Raw genomic sequence first — 16,601 nt, forward strand, 5'->3', positions numbered from 1 at the left:
CGCAGGATAGACAAAAGACGTGACTCAGCCTAAGGCAAGCTTTCTTCATGCATACCAAACTTTGAAGTTCAACTCTTGTTTTCGGATGGAAGTTTGCCTGTTTTCATATCCACGAAATGCCAACTTATATAGAACTCTGTTTTATTATTATAAAGCATTGTTTAAATCAGGGACGTTGAGTCTACAAAGGTTTTTTTTTCCTTTATGCAAAGGCATTAAAGAGATTGCCACAAATGCATTAAAGTTTAAAATACTCCCCAGTGTCTCGCTTAGGTAAATATCATAAGGTAGTAAGTGGAGGGAAGCCAGCCCACTCAACAAATAAGAGTCAGCTGCACTAAAGATAAAACAAACTTTCATTAAAAGAAATTAAGGCCTAGCAAAACACAATAACAGCTTAATGAACTACAAGCGTGGCACAGATCCCCACTAACTACCGGGAAACGGACAATCAAGCTTTCATCTTTAAAGGCCTTGCTTGTAAAAGGTCTAGTTATCAACAAAGCGGCCAGCCAAATTCTGAGCTACTTTTATCGGTCTTTATAGTAGCTTTGAATACACTCAGTTCTAAGGTGAGACAGAGTGTGTGAAAGACAATGAGCAAACATTGACAGTGTGTAACATTTTTTTTTGAAAAGAAATGCAGGGCAGGCTCGGATGAGGTAATTGTGGAGGGCGGGAAGACTTTGGCAAAAGTTTGTATTTGATTTCTTTTCCACTGTCATTTCAAAACCATGCCATTCGTTCCTTACGTTGATTGTCAGAACATTTTACAACAGTTAAAAAGTCAGAACAGCAACAACAAAATCCATGGTGTTCAGCTGCACTGTTGATGTTTTGACAGCACCACACTGAGAGCCTTATGCCTAACCCCTCCCCTTCTCAGGAACAGACAAGTGATGCTCAGCCCTGGTAAGGACAGGTGAGCAACGCCCCCCTTCCAGTGCCTCCCTGCCAACCGCTACTGAGCTCCACGATGTCATTTCAGCTCACCTTCAAAATAAGGATGCCAAGAATAAGGACCTCAGATGAATCCTGATGGATCAGACCAAAGGCCTAGCAAATCCTGCATCAGGTTTCCCACAGTAGTCAAGCAGATGGCTCTGGGAATCTCACATGCAGGACATGAGTGCAACAGTCCTCGCCTGATGGTCCTCCCCAATGATTTCTATTCATTCTGAGGCACGTTCCATGTTACTCACTGATGAATGAAGTAGCCCACTTAAAAGCTGATAAGAAGATGAGTGAGATCCATCAGAGGTTGAAAAGCATCTGCAAGAGGAGCACTTAATTTTTCCAAATCATACCCCAAGCCACTTCTCTTTCCTCCTTCCCCAGGGCCAGGGCCAGGGTTCATTGGGCCCTTGGCACAGGGCAACAAACCCCCATCACAATACATTCCTTTACATAGCCATGATTGCACAGTATTCTTTCTGCTACTGCCACCACAGTGGCAACAAACCACCACTCACTTCCTTCCCTTCTGGCCACCCAGATGGCATTTCAGTGGTGGGTGGGTGCCAGTGGTGCCAAGTTCAGACAGCTCCCATCCATGGTGGCTGCTCACCATCTTAATTTACCCATAATAGAATGCCCTGACATTTCATTGATCTATGAAACTTGGGTGGCCACTGTGGATGGGAACACCCATTCAAAAGTGGCACCACAACCCATCCACCCCTAAAACAGCTGTCTAGGGCCCCACCATAGAGGGCGGAAAGTGGTGCCATGGCTGGGTCAGGCAATGAGTGGCCCTGCTGAGCCCCTGGGGCACTTGGCCAGGGCCCAACCTAGCCAACCGCTGGCACTGGGCCTATTCTTCCCCATGTAAGAATATACATTTTTTCCCTTAATCTAAGCACCAACTGAAGGAGGTATTTTCTGACAAACACAAAACTAAAAGTTTTAGCCATAAACATTGTGTGTGTCCAGTGATGGGGACTGAGATAAATTTTTCACACCAGGCTTTGGAGCAATCTGGTATCTACATTTACTGGTTCAGTTCTACAGGCGTCTTGAAGCTGGGCTGCAACCCAAGAAGTCCCTGGTTCAAATTTCACCTCAGCCCTTAACTTCAGCTGACGCTTCTCTCAGACTGAGGTCCTCCCACCCATCTGTAATACAGAAATAATTAAGGCTGGCCTGTCTTAACAGAGTTGTTGTGGGAACCCATGGTAGAATGCATATGAAGTCTTCAAGGCCTCTCTTGGGCTTCCCAGAAACGGAGCACTGTTGGAAACAGGTTCAGGGCTAGATCAAAAACATTCGGCTGCCTGAAGCAAAGGACAAGATGGTGCCCATCACCCATTGCATGCGCAGAAGCCAATCAGTCTGGCAGTGGAATCTTACTTCAGCACTGGTTACAGGACAGTGTCCTCCACTGCACCTGAGGGCAAAAGGCTAGCTGAGGAGTAGGGAGGGGCAAATCTGTCCATTTTCAGTTTCCTAGTCTTAAGTGTAGTTCTCTCCATTTCTACATCAGTTTGCATTTTTGTCCTTTAAAAACTCCTCATGAAGTTTTAGTGCAATGTCTCATAATATACCCTTTTTGTATGCAATTTTGCCTTATACAAATGTATGCAAAGCAATTTTTCCCTAACATTTTACATGTTTGTATGTTACTTTCAACAACATATGCATTTTTAATATATGTATTTTTGCGCACACTACTTGCCTACGGAGCTACATCATAGTGCAAATTTTGAAGGACGACTGTGTTTAGGTTCACATAAGTGCAAATTAGATAGATTCATCTTTAAATGTGAATTGAATCAAAAATCTCCCCCATCCCTATTTAGGAGGTGCAGGTCAGGTCACATGTCACACACACCTCTGTCCCTCAACAGCCATCACTTCCCATGTCTGTCACCAGAGGCAGCCACCTTGTCCAATAGTAGGACCAGCATTGTCCAGCATTGTCTTTGACTTGACCCAGCAGGGATGTTAACAGGTACTGCAAACATTTTTATAAATCCCTTCTCAGTCACAAAGCTCACTGGGTGATCTTGGGCCAGGCACTCTGTCTTAGATTAGCCTGCCTCACATGGGTGTTGTAAGGAACCCATTAAGACTCTGAGCAGTCGGGAAGAAAGGCAGGTTACAACAGGCAGGTTTGGGGCTTTTTGGTTTAGAGAGAAAGGCAAGGGAGATGAGACATGAGAGCGGTGTTTAAAATTATGCATGGCGTGGGAAAAGTGGATACAGCAAAGTTTTTCCTCCCTGCCTTATAATACTAAAGCTCAGGGCCATCCAATGAAGCTGAATGTTGCACGATGTAGGATAGGCAAAAGAAAGTACTTCTTCACACAGCACATAGTTAAACTATGGCATTTGCACCCACAAAAGGCAGTGTTGGCCACCAACTTGGATAGCTTTAAAGGTGGATTAGACAAATTCCTGGAGGAAAAGGCAATTGATGGCTACTAGCCATGATGGCCCTGCTCTTCCAAATCCCAGTTGCTGGAAACTGCTGGAGAGGAGAGTGTTTTTCTGCTGAGGTCCTGCTTGCTTGTGGGCTTCCCATTGGCATCTGGTTGAACACTAGGAGGACAGGATGCTGACATAGCCAGATCTTATATTCTTCTGGTTTTTGTTTTTAGAAAAGCCATTATCATCAATGAATGCCAAGTACTATCACGGCTGTTGCTTCAAAAGGCATTGAGTTTCTTTATGAATTTCCACCAGAATTTAAAATATGTATTAAGAAGCGAGACGACTCAGGGTGAAGGAGGCAGAGAGAACAATGTATCTATAGGCACAAGGCAGGAGGAAGTATTGATATCCTTCAATATGTCGCCTGTCCCATATTTAATGGGATAATTGGTCCTGCAAGACTTGTGGCTCTCTTAATGTGAGAGTCGACATTCTTATGCAGCAGAGCTAGCAAGAGGGAGACAGCCCGCCAGGAATCCCCCGGGAGCCCCATTCTGTAATTATGTCACCACTTAGCAGAAGAGCAAGCCCCCAGTGGGCTGAAATGAATCCCCCATCCCCACAGATTGAACTTTTTAGCCTCGGCCTTATCAGCCATCTCTCTGTTTTTCAGAGATTGAGTTTCAGTAAAGTAATGAGAAGGCCAAGTTCAGAGTGGGATCCTGAAAGGGGCTTGGACGTCATTATAATAATATCAGTTTTAGCGACTCATCCGTGGCATTTCTAGCTACCATCCATCCAGCTGGACATTGGCTGCTTGCGGTGTCTTTTTAGCCCCATAGCACAAAATTCTTGGGGATTTTAAAATCATCATCATCGTCGTCATCCATTATCAAATAAATACATGCTAAAATGGTCATATTCTCACATGTGGAAGTTTTCCCCAGTCCATATTAAAAATCTGCTATGCCTTTCAAGTATCAACTGAACTTCACCCTAGATGTTCTGCCCATGTAGATACATTATCCCATCTATAATCTTGTACTGTTTTTAGAGCTGAGCAGAAATCTCCACCACCACAACCGACTCACCACTCTATTTGTGGTATATAAAGCGTGGGCATTTTGATGATTTGGAGGGAGGCAAATAGGGATCTATTTTCATTCCACTTGCTGCAAAATTGCACATTCACCTTGACCAGGGTGTTATTTTTTTGGGGGGTGGGGAGGCGGAGTTTTGAAAATCCATCTACTCCTCTTCCTTTCTATACAGGAAGCCTTGCTTCCAAAATCGCCTTCAGTCAAATCGTTTCTATCTTGAACTGAAGCTGAATCTTTGCCAAGAGGAATTACTTCTGCCTTCACTGTGGTATCTTTTGCAAACAAAAGGGCTGGGAGAGATCCCAGTCTGAAACTGTGGAGAGCTGCTGCCAGTCAGTGTAGACAATACTGAGCTAGATGGACCAAGCTTCTGACTCAGTATAAGGCAACTTCCTATGTTCCTATGTTTTCAGACTGTGTTCTTTCGAGGCAATTCCTCCAGTCCTACATCTCCCATTGTTAGGAGCTTCTGGGACTCAAACCAATAGTCTTGAGATCTGTTTGCAACAGACCCATATGATGAGTCACCAAACTGCAGACTGAGCATGAACTTAGGCAGCGAAGTACCCTCAGGTCCTGATTCTGCCCAACCAGGATATTGGCTTCTCCTGGACACGAAGCAGTATAAGAGAGTACCCTGTTTCACTGGAGCATTACCTGAGGAACATGATCTTCCTTACTTTTGGTGTCGTTTGGTCTTGGATTGCTTTTGAGTCTTGCTTCCTAGTTTGTCTGTCAATCATGACTCATTCTTTGGTCCTGATTTCTGGCTTGCTCTTTGGTCCTGCCTCCTGGTTGTCCATCAACTTTCAGCTTCATTTCTCAGTCCCTCTCTCCTGGACTAACCCCTAGTATCAGTGCTCCTGGCTAATCTGGGACCACTTCCTATGGCTCATCTCTGATATCTGACCCGCAAACCACCAGCAATTCTGTCTTCTAGATTCCCTGCTCACTTTGTTAGCTGTCATCCAGCTCACCATGGTCCTGAAGCACTGCTTCAAAGAACAGACCTGTGCTCCAAGATGTGCTATAAATAATAAAAAGCAGAACTGTGTGCCATCTTATATACCATAATGACACTGTACTCCAGAACCTTCAATGCTCACCCCCTGTGGCTGCACACCATTGCTAAAAGCATTGGGGACAATGTAGAACCTCACTGTCTCTTCCCTCTAGAACAAGTTTGTTAGATAGAACATAAGGAGAGCCCTGTTGGATCAAACCAGTGGCTCATCTAGTCCAGCATCCTCTTCTCACAGTGGCCAACCAGATGCCCCAATGGGAAGCCCGCAAGGAAGGAGGTGGTGGGCTCTCCAACACTAGAGGCATTCAAGAGACAAATGGACAGCCATCTGTTGGGTACTCGTTAATTTGGATCCCTGCATTGAGCAGGGAGTTGGACTTGATGGCCTTATAGGCCCCTTCCAGCTCTATGATTCTCTGATTCTCTGAGGACCTGAGCACAACAGAAGGAGTCTTCCTGCTTTTGATTTCCAGAAACTACTTGTGATTCCCAGCAACTACCAACAGTGGAGGTAGAACATAGCCATTGTGCTTAGTCACTATAGAAATGGGAACAAGGAACAATGTCAGTGTTGGGGAATCTTTTTCAGTCCAAGAGCCACATTCTCTTCTGAACAACCTTGGGGGAGGGCACATGCCAGTGGTGGATGGGGCCAGAGGCAAAAGTGGGGGGAACAAGAGATGTGAATCTTACCTTTGCACAGCAGGCTACATTCCATGTAAAAGTCAGAGGCTCCTACACATTCCTCTCTCCATCGAGAAAAGCAAAAGGTGATATCACTGTTCACAGACAGGCAAACACACTCAAGGAGGCCATATGGCAGGACTGCTGAGGGGAGGAGCCTAGGAATGAGGAATGTGTGTTATGTAAATATATGCAGAGATCCCCAGCAGTCTGAGCTGTGGGTGCCAGTATGTGTATTTACCTAAGTAGCAGGCTTTTACCCTGCATTTAGATCACTGAGACTTAAGACTTAGTAAAATAAGAAAAGCTACTTTATAGAAAGGCATACCTAGTTCTAACTAACTAAGTTGGAGGCACAATGCCCAAACTTGGGTATTGCCCTCATGGCTCAGGAGAGAGAGCAAAGACGAAGATGTCTCATCTCTCCTTGGACGGTCGAAGAAGAAGACAAAGGAAGGAGGGTCAGGTCAGTTTCCCTGAGCATATCAGTTTACAACAGAAGAAAGTTAGGTAGAGAAGAGCTCAGGTAAGGGTAGGCAAGGCTAGCCTGCTGGAGGACCCTAACTCTATCTTCCTTCTGGAATACAAACAAAAGAACCCAAACAGGAGTTGCTCTTGCCCCACTTCCAACAGTGTGTCCTAGGGAGTGGGCATTGCCTGGGGAGAGTCCCAAGGGCCAGAAAGGGAGACCTGGAGGGCCATGTTTGTCCTCTGGGTCTCAGGCTCCCCACCCCACCTTACCTGATCTCATAAAATTAGAAAAGAAAAAGCAGAGGATGCTTCCATAACCAAGGCACACTGGATGAGAACAATTTTATCATAGAAATGTATTACAAACTTTTCACATGACGCTACTGAGACTTTATTCTCAGGAGGTGGTCAAGGCTGAAGCAAATCCGTTGCTATTTGGACAGCAACCGACTGATTCCATAAGTGTATTTGTTATTTGTTTATTTAAAATATTTCTATCCCACCTAGGGTTGCCAGGCTCAGGGCCTCAGAATGATTCTGTAAGAGAAGAGAAAATTCAGCCAAGTGCTGGTGTTCTTGCAACACTGTAATGGGAAAAACCACAAGGTGGTATTCTCCCTTCCCCCTGCACAACTTTTAAAGATACAGAAGACCTCCTGGAGGCTGGGCCTGGCAGCCAAGAGGTCTTCTGTATCTTTAAAAGTTGTGCAGGGGGAAGGGAGAATTCCACTTTGTGGTTTTTCCCATTACAGGGTTGCAAGAAATCCTGCACTTGGCTGAATTTTCTCTTCTCTTAAAGATATGCTCAGGCCCTGAGCCTGGCAACCCTAATCCCACCCATCTCCCCTACAATAGGGCACTCCAGGTGGCTCAGAATAAAACCTCACAATAAAATCACAAAAACATTAAAATAGATAAAAATGCATGACCTACAATTAAGAAATTTAGAGGAGTGATATTAAAAGGGACTAAAGAGGTAAAAAACTAAAAAAGGGGTGGGGGAATAAAACCAGTTACAGGCTCTACCTTCAGGCCCTCCCAAAGGCTCTTGGATAGGAGGAAAGGGGTACTTCAGCCTTACATTACTAACATAAGCAGCCTTCAGTACGTGCCATGTTGGCACATAGGGAAGGGCCAGAGATTAGTGGCAGAGCATTTGCTTTGCATGCAGGGGGTCCCAGGTTCAGTCCCCAGCATCTCCAGGGAGGGCTGGGAGAGATTTCTGCCCGAAACCTTGGAGAGCTGCTGCCAGTCAGGGTAGACAACACTGAGCTAGATGGGCCCGGTGTGTGACTCGTTAGAAGGCAACTTCCTACGTTACTATGTTCCATCATGTGCCCAGCTCCCTTTTAAGCATCTTGGCCAACCATCCATTTATGGAAGCTTGAGCCGAGGTTTTCAAAGTGACGGTCAGCCTTGCTCAGAACTGTAAAGAACATGCTCCTTTATTCTCCACACGCTTTGAGGAGAGGAACTGAGAAGTGGTTGGCCCTAGGTCAGGACATACGGGGTGAAAGAAGAAAGGAAAGATTTCCCAAGGTTATCTTTCAAATAATCAGTGGGAAGAAGAAGGCGATGCTTCTTAATGAAAAAGTTGTTCAGCTCACCAATTACATCTCCTGATTTGGGGAACAAGTTAATAACGAGTGGAACACTATATTCATGTTTAGCTTTACAATTGACCAGGGACCAATACCCCCCCCATGAAACATTATTCATACAGCTGTAAATATAACCTCTTGGGTCCTAAGGAGGTTTTCCCCCTTTGATGCTTGTCTTACAATAGACACTTCCCATCAGCTGCCTCCAATTTTCCTCTTTGTGTCATGTTGTTTAGACATGATTAAGAAAGTCTTAAGAAGCGATAGGGACCGATAAGATGCAATTCCAGCCATTTGATCCAAAAATAATACACCAACGTGGTGGGATATCATAACCTGCCAAAAGTGTCCCAAGGGAGTTTTTTTTTAAATGGTTGAAAGTTGTGATGGCTATTATGATTGTTCTGTAGCCAAGTGCACAGATGGGCCATCATATCTGCAGTTGGACATATTCTGTTAGGTTTCTCACACTATAAAATCTAAAGTCAATCCTTGCACTGAAAATAATAATACATGATAGTATGTCAGTCATCGCGTGTCACTTCTACCGACTGGAAAAAATTGGGAGTGGGGGGGGGTTACGATCTGAGCCCTCTCAAGCTTATTTTGTTTTATGTTTGAAAGTGCTGTCATAAGGATGGCACAATTTGGTGCTAGATATCAGTTGAGGACTCTGGGCTTTGAACCACAGAGACAGGTCATAGCTCAGTAGCAGAGCATGTGCTTTGCAAGGTACCAATCTTCAGGAAAAGTCATTCACTCCATAGAGCTGGGAATGACTCCTGTTTGAAACCATTTGAGAGCCACCACCGCCAGTTGGAGTCAGTAGTGTAATAGCAAATTCAAAAGTGCAGGGTCCCTTCATGATAGTCACAGCCATGCCCCCTTCTAAGATTATAGAATAATCTGGCCAGGTTTGAACACTGCTTTAGAAGGCTCTTCTCAGTGGCTAACACACTCCCCTTTCATGCTGATTGGGCATAGAACACCGAAGACATAGGGACCCTGCTGAAACCTGGCTACCAAAAGAGTAAGGGGTGTAGGATGCTCCTCAGACCCTAGACAACTACAGCCTAGTAGAGTCTACACTGGAAGTCGAGGGTGGGGAATTTCAGGCCTGGGAGGCCAAGACAACCCTCTGGGGATATCGATCTGGCCCTCTGGACTCTCACCAGGCTCCACCCCCTCCTTACATGCTTTTTGCCTGGCTGGAATATGTGCTTGAACTCTGATCATGCTTCTTGCGTGCCTGGATGAAGGACAGTGAAAGGTGTGTAGAAACTAACTTATTGTACAAAAGGTAACATTTAGTGCTCCACCCACTTTTGCCTCTGGCTCTGCCCACTATGGGCATCTGCCCCTGGTAGGTTATCCAGGGGGGAATGTGGCCCTTGGGGTAAAAAGGGTTCTCCATGCTTGCTGTAGACAATATTTAGCTAGGTGAACCAATAGTCTTGTCAGTCTCTGCTGGCTGCACCGAGGTGGGAGGAAGGGCAGGATATAAATCAAATAATAAATAAATATATGGAGCTGTAAAACCATTAGCCGGCAGCTACCTACACAGGGGCTTGGTTGTAAAGCAGATAAGCAAGGGTGAAGTTCAAGGGGTCTCAGTGAACATACCAGGTCATCTTCCAAAAGACAAAGTCAGTGAGCAAAGCAAGGTCCAATATCCTAACGAAGAGAATCCGGGTTTCAAGGCACAACTGGTGAGGCTCTGACGCTGGCATCTTGATGTTGCTTCCAGCAAAGGGCAAATGTCATCTCATTACCTTTTAAGCTCCCCTCCCTGTTTCAGGTGCTAGCAATCAGCCCTCCGACTCCGAGGAGCTTGTAGCCTTAAACAGCCAGAATGCCTGAGTTGCTCTGCTACTTGCAGGTGTCTTCTCTCTGCAGGTAGTGGAGGTGCCTCCTGTTCACTCCCTGAGTCTGACTGAGGGGCCCCAGCTGTTTCCTGAACATCTTCCAGTGATGGTGGGGGTCTGGAGCTGCTTCTGGGGGGGTCTGCTTGTTCCCTCTCCTGCGTCTGCTGTGCCAATCCCCTGCTTCTTATCCTCCTCTCAGGACTCATCCAATAGAGGCATGATAGGTCTCACTCATCTTCCTGCGCTACCACAAATCTCACTGCTTTGGGCTTCAGCTTAGGCCAGTGAGCTGCCATAGTCTACATGCATTCAGGCATCAGAGTCTTTTATGGGTGCAAAAGAAAATAGGAGTATACAGTTTCCCCTAAGAATCTGTTTGGCTACTGTGAGGATGCTGGGCTACATGGGCCACTGACTTGATCCAGCAGGCTCTTCTTATATTCTTAACATCATACCACTTTAAACAGTCATGGCTTCCCCCCAAAGAACCCTGGGAACGGTGGTTTGTTAGGAGTGCTGACTATTGTTAGCAGCCTCCTATTCCCCTCATGTAGCTACAATTCTCAGAGTGGTTTAACAATCAATCTCTTTTCTCTCTGAGAACTGTAGATTTGTGAGGGGGTCTCCCAACAACTGGTTGCTGACCAGCTCCAGGCGCTATTGGATGAAACTGATTATCTAGATCCATTTCCATCGGGTTTCAGGCCTGGTTTTGGCACTGAGATGGCCTTGGTCGCCCTGTTTGATGACCTATGCCGGGAGAGAGACAGAGGGAGTGTAACTCTGTTGATTCTCCTTGATCTCTCAGCGGCTTTTGATACCATCGACCATGGTATCCTTCTAGAGAGGCTTGCGGAGTTGGGAGTTGGAGGCACTGCGTGGCAGTGGTTCCGCTCCTACTTGGCGGGCTGTCTCCAGAAGATAGTGCTTGGGGAACATTGCTCAACACCATGGACACTCCAATGTGGGGTACCGCAGGGTTCGGTTTTGTCTCCCATGCTTTTTAACATCTATACGAAGCCGTTGGGTGCGGTCATCAGGAGTTTTGGAGTGCGTTGTCACCAGTACACTGATGACACGCAGCTCTACTTCTCCTTTTCATCCTCTTCAGGTGAGGCGGTCAATGTGCTGAACCATTGCCTGGATGCGACAATGGACTGGATGAGAACTAACAAACTGAGACTCAATCCTGATAAGACTGAGATGCTGTTGGTGGATGGTTTCTCCAATCAGATGGTGGATACATATCCTGTCCTGGACGGGGTTACACTCCCCCTAAAGGAACAGGTTTGTAGTCTGGGAGTCGTTCTAGACTCTTCCCTGTCACTTGAGGCTCATGTAGCCTCGGTGGCACGGAACACGTTCTACCAACTTCGGTTGGTAGCCCAGCTACGTCCCTACCTGACTAAGGAGGATCTTACATCAGTAGTACATGCTCTGGTAACCTCACGTTTGGATTACTGTAATGCGCTCTACATAGAGCTACCTCTGAAGACGGTTCGGAAGCTACAGCTGGTGCAAAATGTGGCGGCCAGACTGCTAACAAGAACGAAGCGATCGGACCATATAACACCTGTTCTGGCCCGCTTGCACTGGCTTCCAATACGCTTCCGGGTCAGATTCAAAGTGTTGGTATTAACCTACAAAGCCTTATATGGCGCGGGACCACGATATCTGTCGGAACACCTCTCCCGTTATGAACCGGCTCGTACACTACGGTCTGCTACGAAGGCCCTCCTCCGGGACCCGACCCATAGGGAGGCCCGGAGGGTGGTGACAAGATCAAGGGCCTTCTCAGTGGTGGCCCCCGAACTATGGAATAGTCTCCCCAAGGAGGTGTGCTTGGCGCCGACCCTATCATCCTTTCGGTGCCAAGTTAAAACCTTTCTCTTCTCCGAGGCATTTTAATTTTTTGTTAATGATGGCAATGTTTGTAATGTGATCTTAGTTATGCAGTTTTTAGATTGTGAAATTTGATTTTAGATTGTGATGCTTTTGTATTTTCCTGTATTTTATTGTATTTATGTTCACCGCCCAGAGAGCTATTGCTAGTCGGGCGGTATATAAGTTTTAAAAATAAATAAATAAATAAATAAATAATGTTCATGTGATTTTTGTTGTATCCCCCCCCCCCGGGTTGTAAATCACTTCAGTACTTTTTTCAGGGGAAGTGATATATACATTGGACAAACCTAAATCTAACCCATGTGGGGTTTTTTTGCCTTTTCTCTTAGGGATGGTTCCCCAACCACCTGATTGTTTTGGTGAGCCTTCTCCAGCCCTAGGATATTCATTCTGAGATGAGGTGACCAGAACTGTACACAGTATTCCAAATCTGGGCACAGCACTGATGTATTTAAAAAAAGCTTTATGATTCTTGCTCCATCTACCTTACACCCCAATTAACATTTCAGTCAGGAGTCCAATAGCTAGCTGCCATGACACAGAATCATAGAATCGTAGAGTTGGAAGGAGCCTACATGGCCATCCAGTCCAGCCCCCTGATCAATGCATGCTAGCGATAATTAGGAAAGGTATTGAAAATAAAACAGCCGATATCATAATGCCGTTGTATAAATCTGTGGTGTGGCTGCATTTGGAGTACTGTGTTCAGTTCTGGTCGCCTCATCTCAAAAAGGATATTATAGAGTTGGAAAAGGTTCAGAAGAGGGCAACCAGAATGATCAAGGGGATGGAGCGACTCCCTTACGAGGAAAGGTTGCAGCATTTGGGGCTTTTTAGTTTAGAGAAAAGACGGGTCAGAGGAGACATGATAGAAGTGTATAAAATTATGCATGGCATTGAGAAAGTGGATAGAGAAAAGTTCTTCTCCCTCTCTCATAATACTAGAACTCGTGGACATTCAAAGAAGCTGAATGTTGGAAGATTCAGGACAGACAAAAGGAAGTACTTCTTTACTCAGCGCATAGTTAAACTATGGAATTTGCTCCCACAAGATGCAGTAATGGCCACCAGCTTGGATGGCTTTAAAAGAAGATTAGACAAATTCATGGAGGACAGGGCTATCAATGGCTACTAGCTGTGATGGCTGTGCTGTGCCACCCTAGTCAGAGGCAGCATGCTTCTGAAAACCAGTTGCCGGAAGCCTCAGGAGGGGAGAGTGTTCTTGCACTCGGGTCCTGCTTGCGGGCTTCCCCCAGGCACCTGGTTGGCCACTGTGAGAACAGGATGCTGGACTAGATGGGCCACTGGCCTGATCCAGCAGGCTCTTCTTATGTTCTTATGTTCTTAATGCAGGAATCCAAGTTAAAGCATACCCGACAGATGGCTGTACAGCTGCCTCTTGAATGCCTCCGGTGTTGGAGAGCCCACCACCTCCCTAGGTCATTGGTTCCATTGTCGTACGGCTCTAACAGTTAGGAAGTTTTTCCTGATGTTCAGCCAAAATCTGGCTTCTTGCAACTTGAGCCCATTATTCCGTGCCCTACATTCTGACATAATCGAGAAGAGAGCCTGACATGCTCTGTGTGGCAGCCTTTCAAGTACTTGAAGAGTGCTATCATATCTCCCCACAGTCTTCTCTTCTCAAGGCTAAACATGCCCAGTTCTTTCAGTCTCTCCTCATAGAACTTTGTTTCCATAAAGACAAAATGAGCAGTTTAGCACATTGCAAACATTTTTTGCCGTGGCTTTCGGAGATTTGCCAATGCTGACTGCCAATGGTAAAGGAAGGGGGAACCATGCTCTGACCCAAAGGAGACCAGAACCAGGTAGTGCGTTGTTCTAGGCTGATATTAAAACATCCCAACACAGTGTTTTAGAAGGGGTGGGGATAAACAAATGTAGAATGTGCAAATGGCATTTGAGCTTGCCAAAGCCCCTAATAAGTGTTAAAATAAACATATTAGCCAGCAAGGATATGGTTTGGTAAACACATCAGGATTTGCTACGTTGCCGTCATCTTACTTGAAAACCATTTACGGCCTCCAATTGTGACTGCAGCCATTTCATAACATGCGACGCCCCCACCCATTAAGTGGCTGGAGACACCCATGTGTTTAGTCTATTAAAAAGATAGCAGGCAGAGTCTGGGGGAAATGGATGGGGTGACTGGAGTGTCAGTTACACTAACACATGAAGTAGCTGTAACCCAGTTCACAATATCATGGCTTTCCCCCACTTTCCTTTCCTTTGTGTAAAAGAGAGAACTTTTTTCTTGTTTGTGTCAATCTCTCTTGGTGGAGGTTGATCGAGCTGTTCTCCAACAGACCTTCCCTCTCCTTTTTTTTATTTGGGATTAGAAAACAAAGGCACTTTCAGTGCTCCACACAAGCAGTTGTCAGATGGCAGCCTGAAACGTGCATCTGCCTACCCCCTCTGACATTTTTATTTGGCCCTTGGACACCCTACCAATTTATTAATCAAGGTGTGATGTTTTCTTAGCTTAGCTTCTAAGAAATACACAAGCCTTCATGGGTGCATAGCAGAGGTGGAGAACAACAGCCCCAGAGGCCAAATTTGCCCCCCCAGGCCTCTCTATCAAGCCCTTAGGACTCTCCTTTGCCATACCCCATATCAACTGGAGGGCTGTTCAAGGGTGAATGTGGCTCTCAGGACAATAAAGGTTAGCCACACCTAGGGATGGGCAAGAATTCCACCCACTTCAGCTTTTTAGCCAGATTTTTCAATAGTTCATATGTTCATTCGCTTTGTGTGCAGAGCGAACATGCTTGCTGCAACGTAGTGGCTTTTCTGTGACACCAGATTTGCTCCACGGCACGGTATAAGCCCCGCTACAGCTGCCACCCCTGCACTGTTGGGCACACTTCCCTTCCCCTGCCTTGGCCCACTGCCACTGAAGGAGAACCTCTGCCTGCAGGCCTGCTAGTGTGTTGGGGACACTCCTGCCATGGCTCTGGAGCCCCGCTACCACCACAGAGCCTCTGTTGCTTGCCCTGAAAAAGGGCATCTCCACTTCCTCCATGATCTAGCTTGGCTTGGAGGAGCTGTGGCCACCGCTCTTTCCTTCTGCCTCAGGGAGAACCTCCTCTCCCACCTCCCTCTCCCCTCCTGCTCTTAATGGCAAAGGGGTGGGAGTACAGCATTTACAGGGCTAAAATAGTAGAGATTAAAAGAGAAGTCTAGAGAGACTCCCTAGGCTTCCCTGTTAATCGCTATAGTATTAATCCTTTAAATGTCCTTCAACCTTGTTCCTTGTTCCTACTTCCTTTACTGTATCAATTCAAACCTGATGAAGCCAATGTAAGGGGGGGAGGGAAAATGAGGACAGATTGGGACTGCATTCTAGTTCGATGGAATGCTAGCAGATCAGGACCAGCAAATGGATCCCAACCCTAACCACTTCTGATGTAGAACGTGCCCCAGAAATCTCTGCAACATGTAGCGATTCTCTGGCACACATGCAAAGGTTCCTTGGGAAACGTTAGAGTGGATCCTGAAGTGCGGATGGCTGGGAAACCACTGTCATATGACATCACACATTATTTATTTAAAATATTCCTGACTTTCTGCTATTTTTTTAAAAAAAATGCAAAGTCACTTACAAAAAGTTACAATCTACAAGATGGAACAAAACCATACAGCAGCAGACAGAAGCAAAAATATACAAGATTGTGGACGTTTTTAATAGAAGAGGTCAATCAACGTCAAATAAAATTAATGTAAAGTGAAATGAGCAACCCCTACAGCCACAAAAATATATTAAGAAGGCCTTCAAACAGGAAGACAGTCGTCTTAATTTATCATCAAAAATGGGCTGCTGTCTCCTTCACCTAAGAACACAAGAAGAGCCCTGCTGGATCAGGCCAGTGGCCTATCTAGTCCAGCATCTTGTTCTCACCGTGGCCAAGTAGACACCAACAGGAAACACACAAGCAGGACCTGAGTGCACGAGCCCCATTTGTGATTCTCAGCAACTGGCATGCAAGGCATACTACCGCTAACAGTAGAGATAGTGGATGTATCTGTTGGGATTATTATTAATTATTATTATTATTATTATTATTATTTCAGGCCTCCTGCCTGAAATCCTGGAGAGCCGCTGCCAGTCAGTGTAGACAATACTGAGCCAGATGGACCAATGGTCTGACTCATTAGAAAGCAGGTTCTTATGTTCCTATTTCCCTATGTTGGTGTGGCACCAGCTGTGCCTTGGAGCTCCAGAGAGCTTTTGCTTTATGGCCCTTCTAGTATTGATACTTTCTCCAAGTCCTCTCACGTTCAGATGTCTATCAGCACCAGCCGTGTGTCAGAAGAAGTTCTGCCCAAGTTGTGCAACTTTCATCTTCACTTTTTTGACCTCTTAAGGATTTAATCTCACCTATAGCTGTTAAGCAGGGGAGAGTTTCTAAGACGGTAGCTGTGTCTCCCCTCCCCCCTCCTCCCCTCCTCTTTCTATGGCAAATATGATCCAGGGTGTTCAGAATTCCTACCCAGGCTAATCCTTTTAAACCTAGCTATGCTTATTAGCTTTCTTTGAACAGATAAGGCTTAAAGAGATGTG

The 16,601-nt window shown here is 45.8% G+C and overlaps 1 long non-coding RNA gene across 1 annotated transcript; it reads right to left on the reverse strand.

The window, feature by feature from the left end:
* Positions 1-234: 234 nt before the first annotated feature.
* On the reverse strand, positions 235-9,973 carry LOC133363282 (uncharacterized). The gene is made up of 3 exons (XR_009757646.1): positions 9,876-9,973; positions 6,190-6,338; positions 235-1,272 (listed from the first exon to the last, which is right to left on the reverse strand). It is a non-coding gene; the product is annotated as an uncharacterized LOC133363282 (long non-coding RNA).
* Between the last annotated feature and the right edge of the window lie 6,628 nt (positions 9,974-16,601).

Source organism: Rhineura floridana, chromosome 8 (genome assembly GCF_030035675.1).
Source record: "Rhineura floridana isolate rRhiFlo1 chromosome 8, rRhiFlo1.hap2, whole genome shotgun sequence".
Taxonomy (NCBI): domain Eukaryota; kingdom Metazoa; phylum Chordata; class Lepidosauria; order Squamata; family Rhineuridae; genus Rhineura; species Rhineura floridana.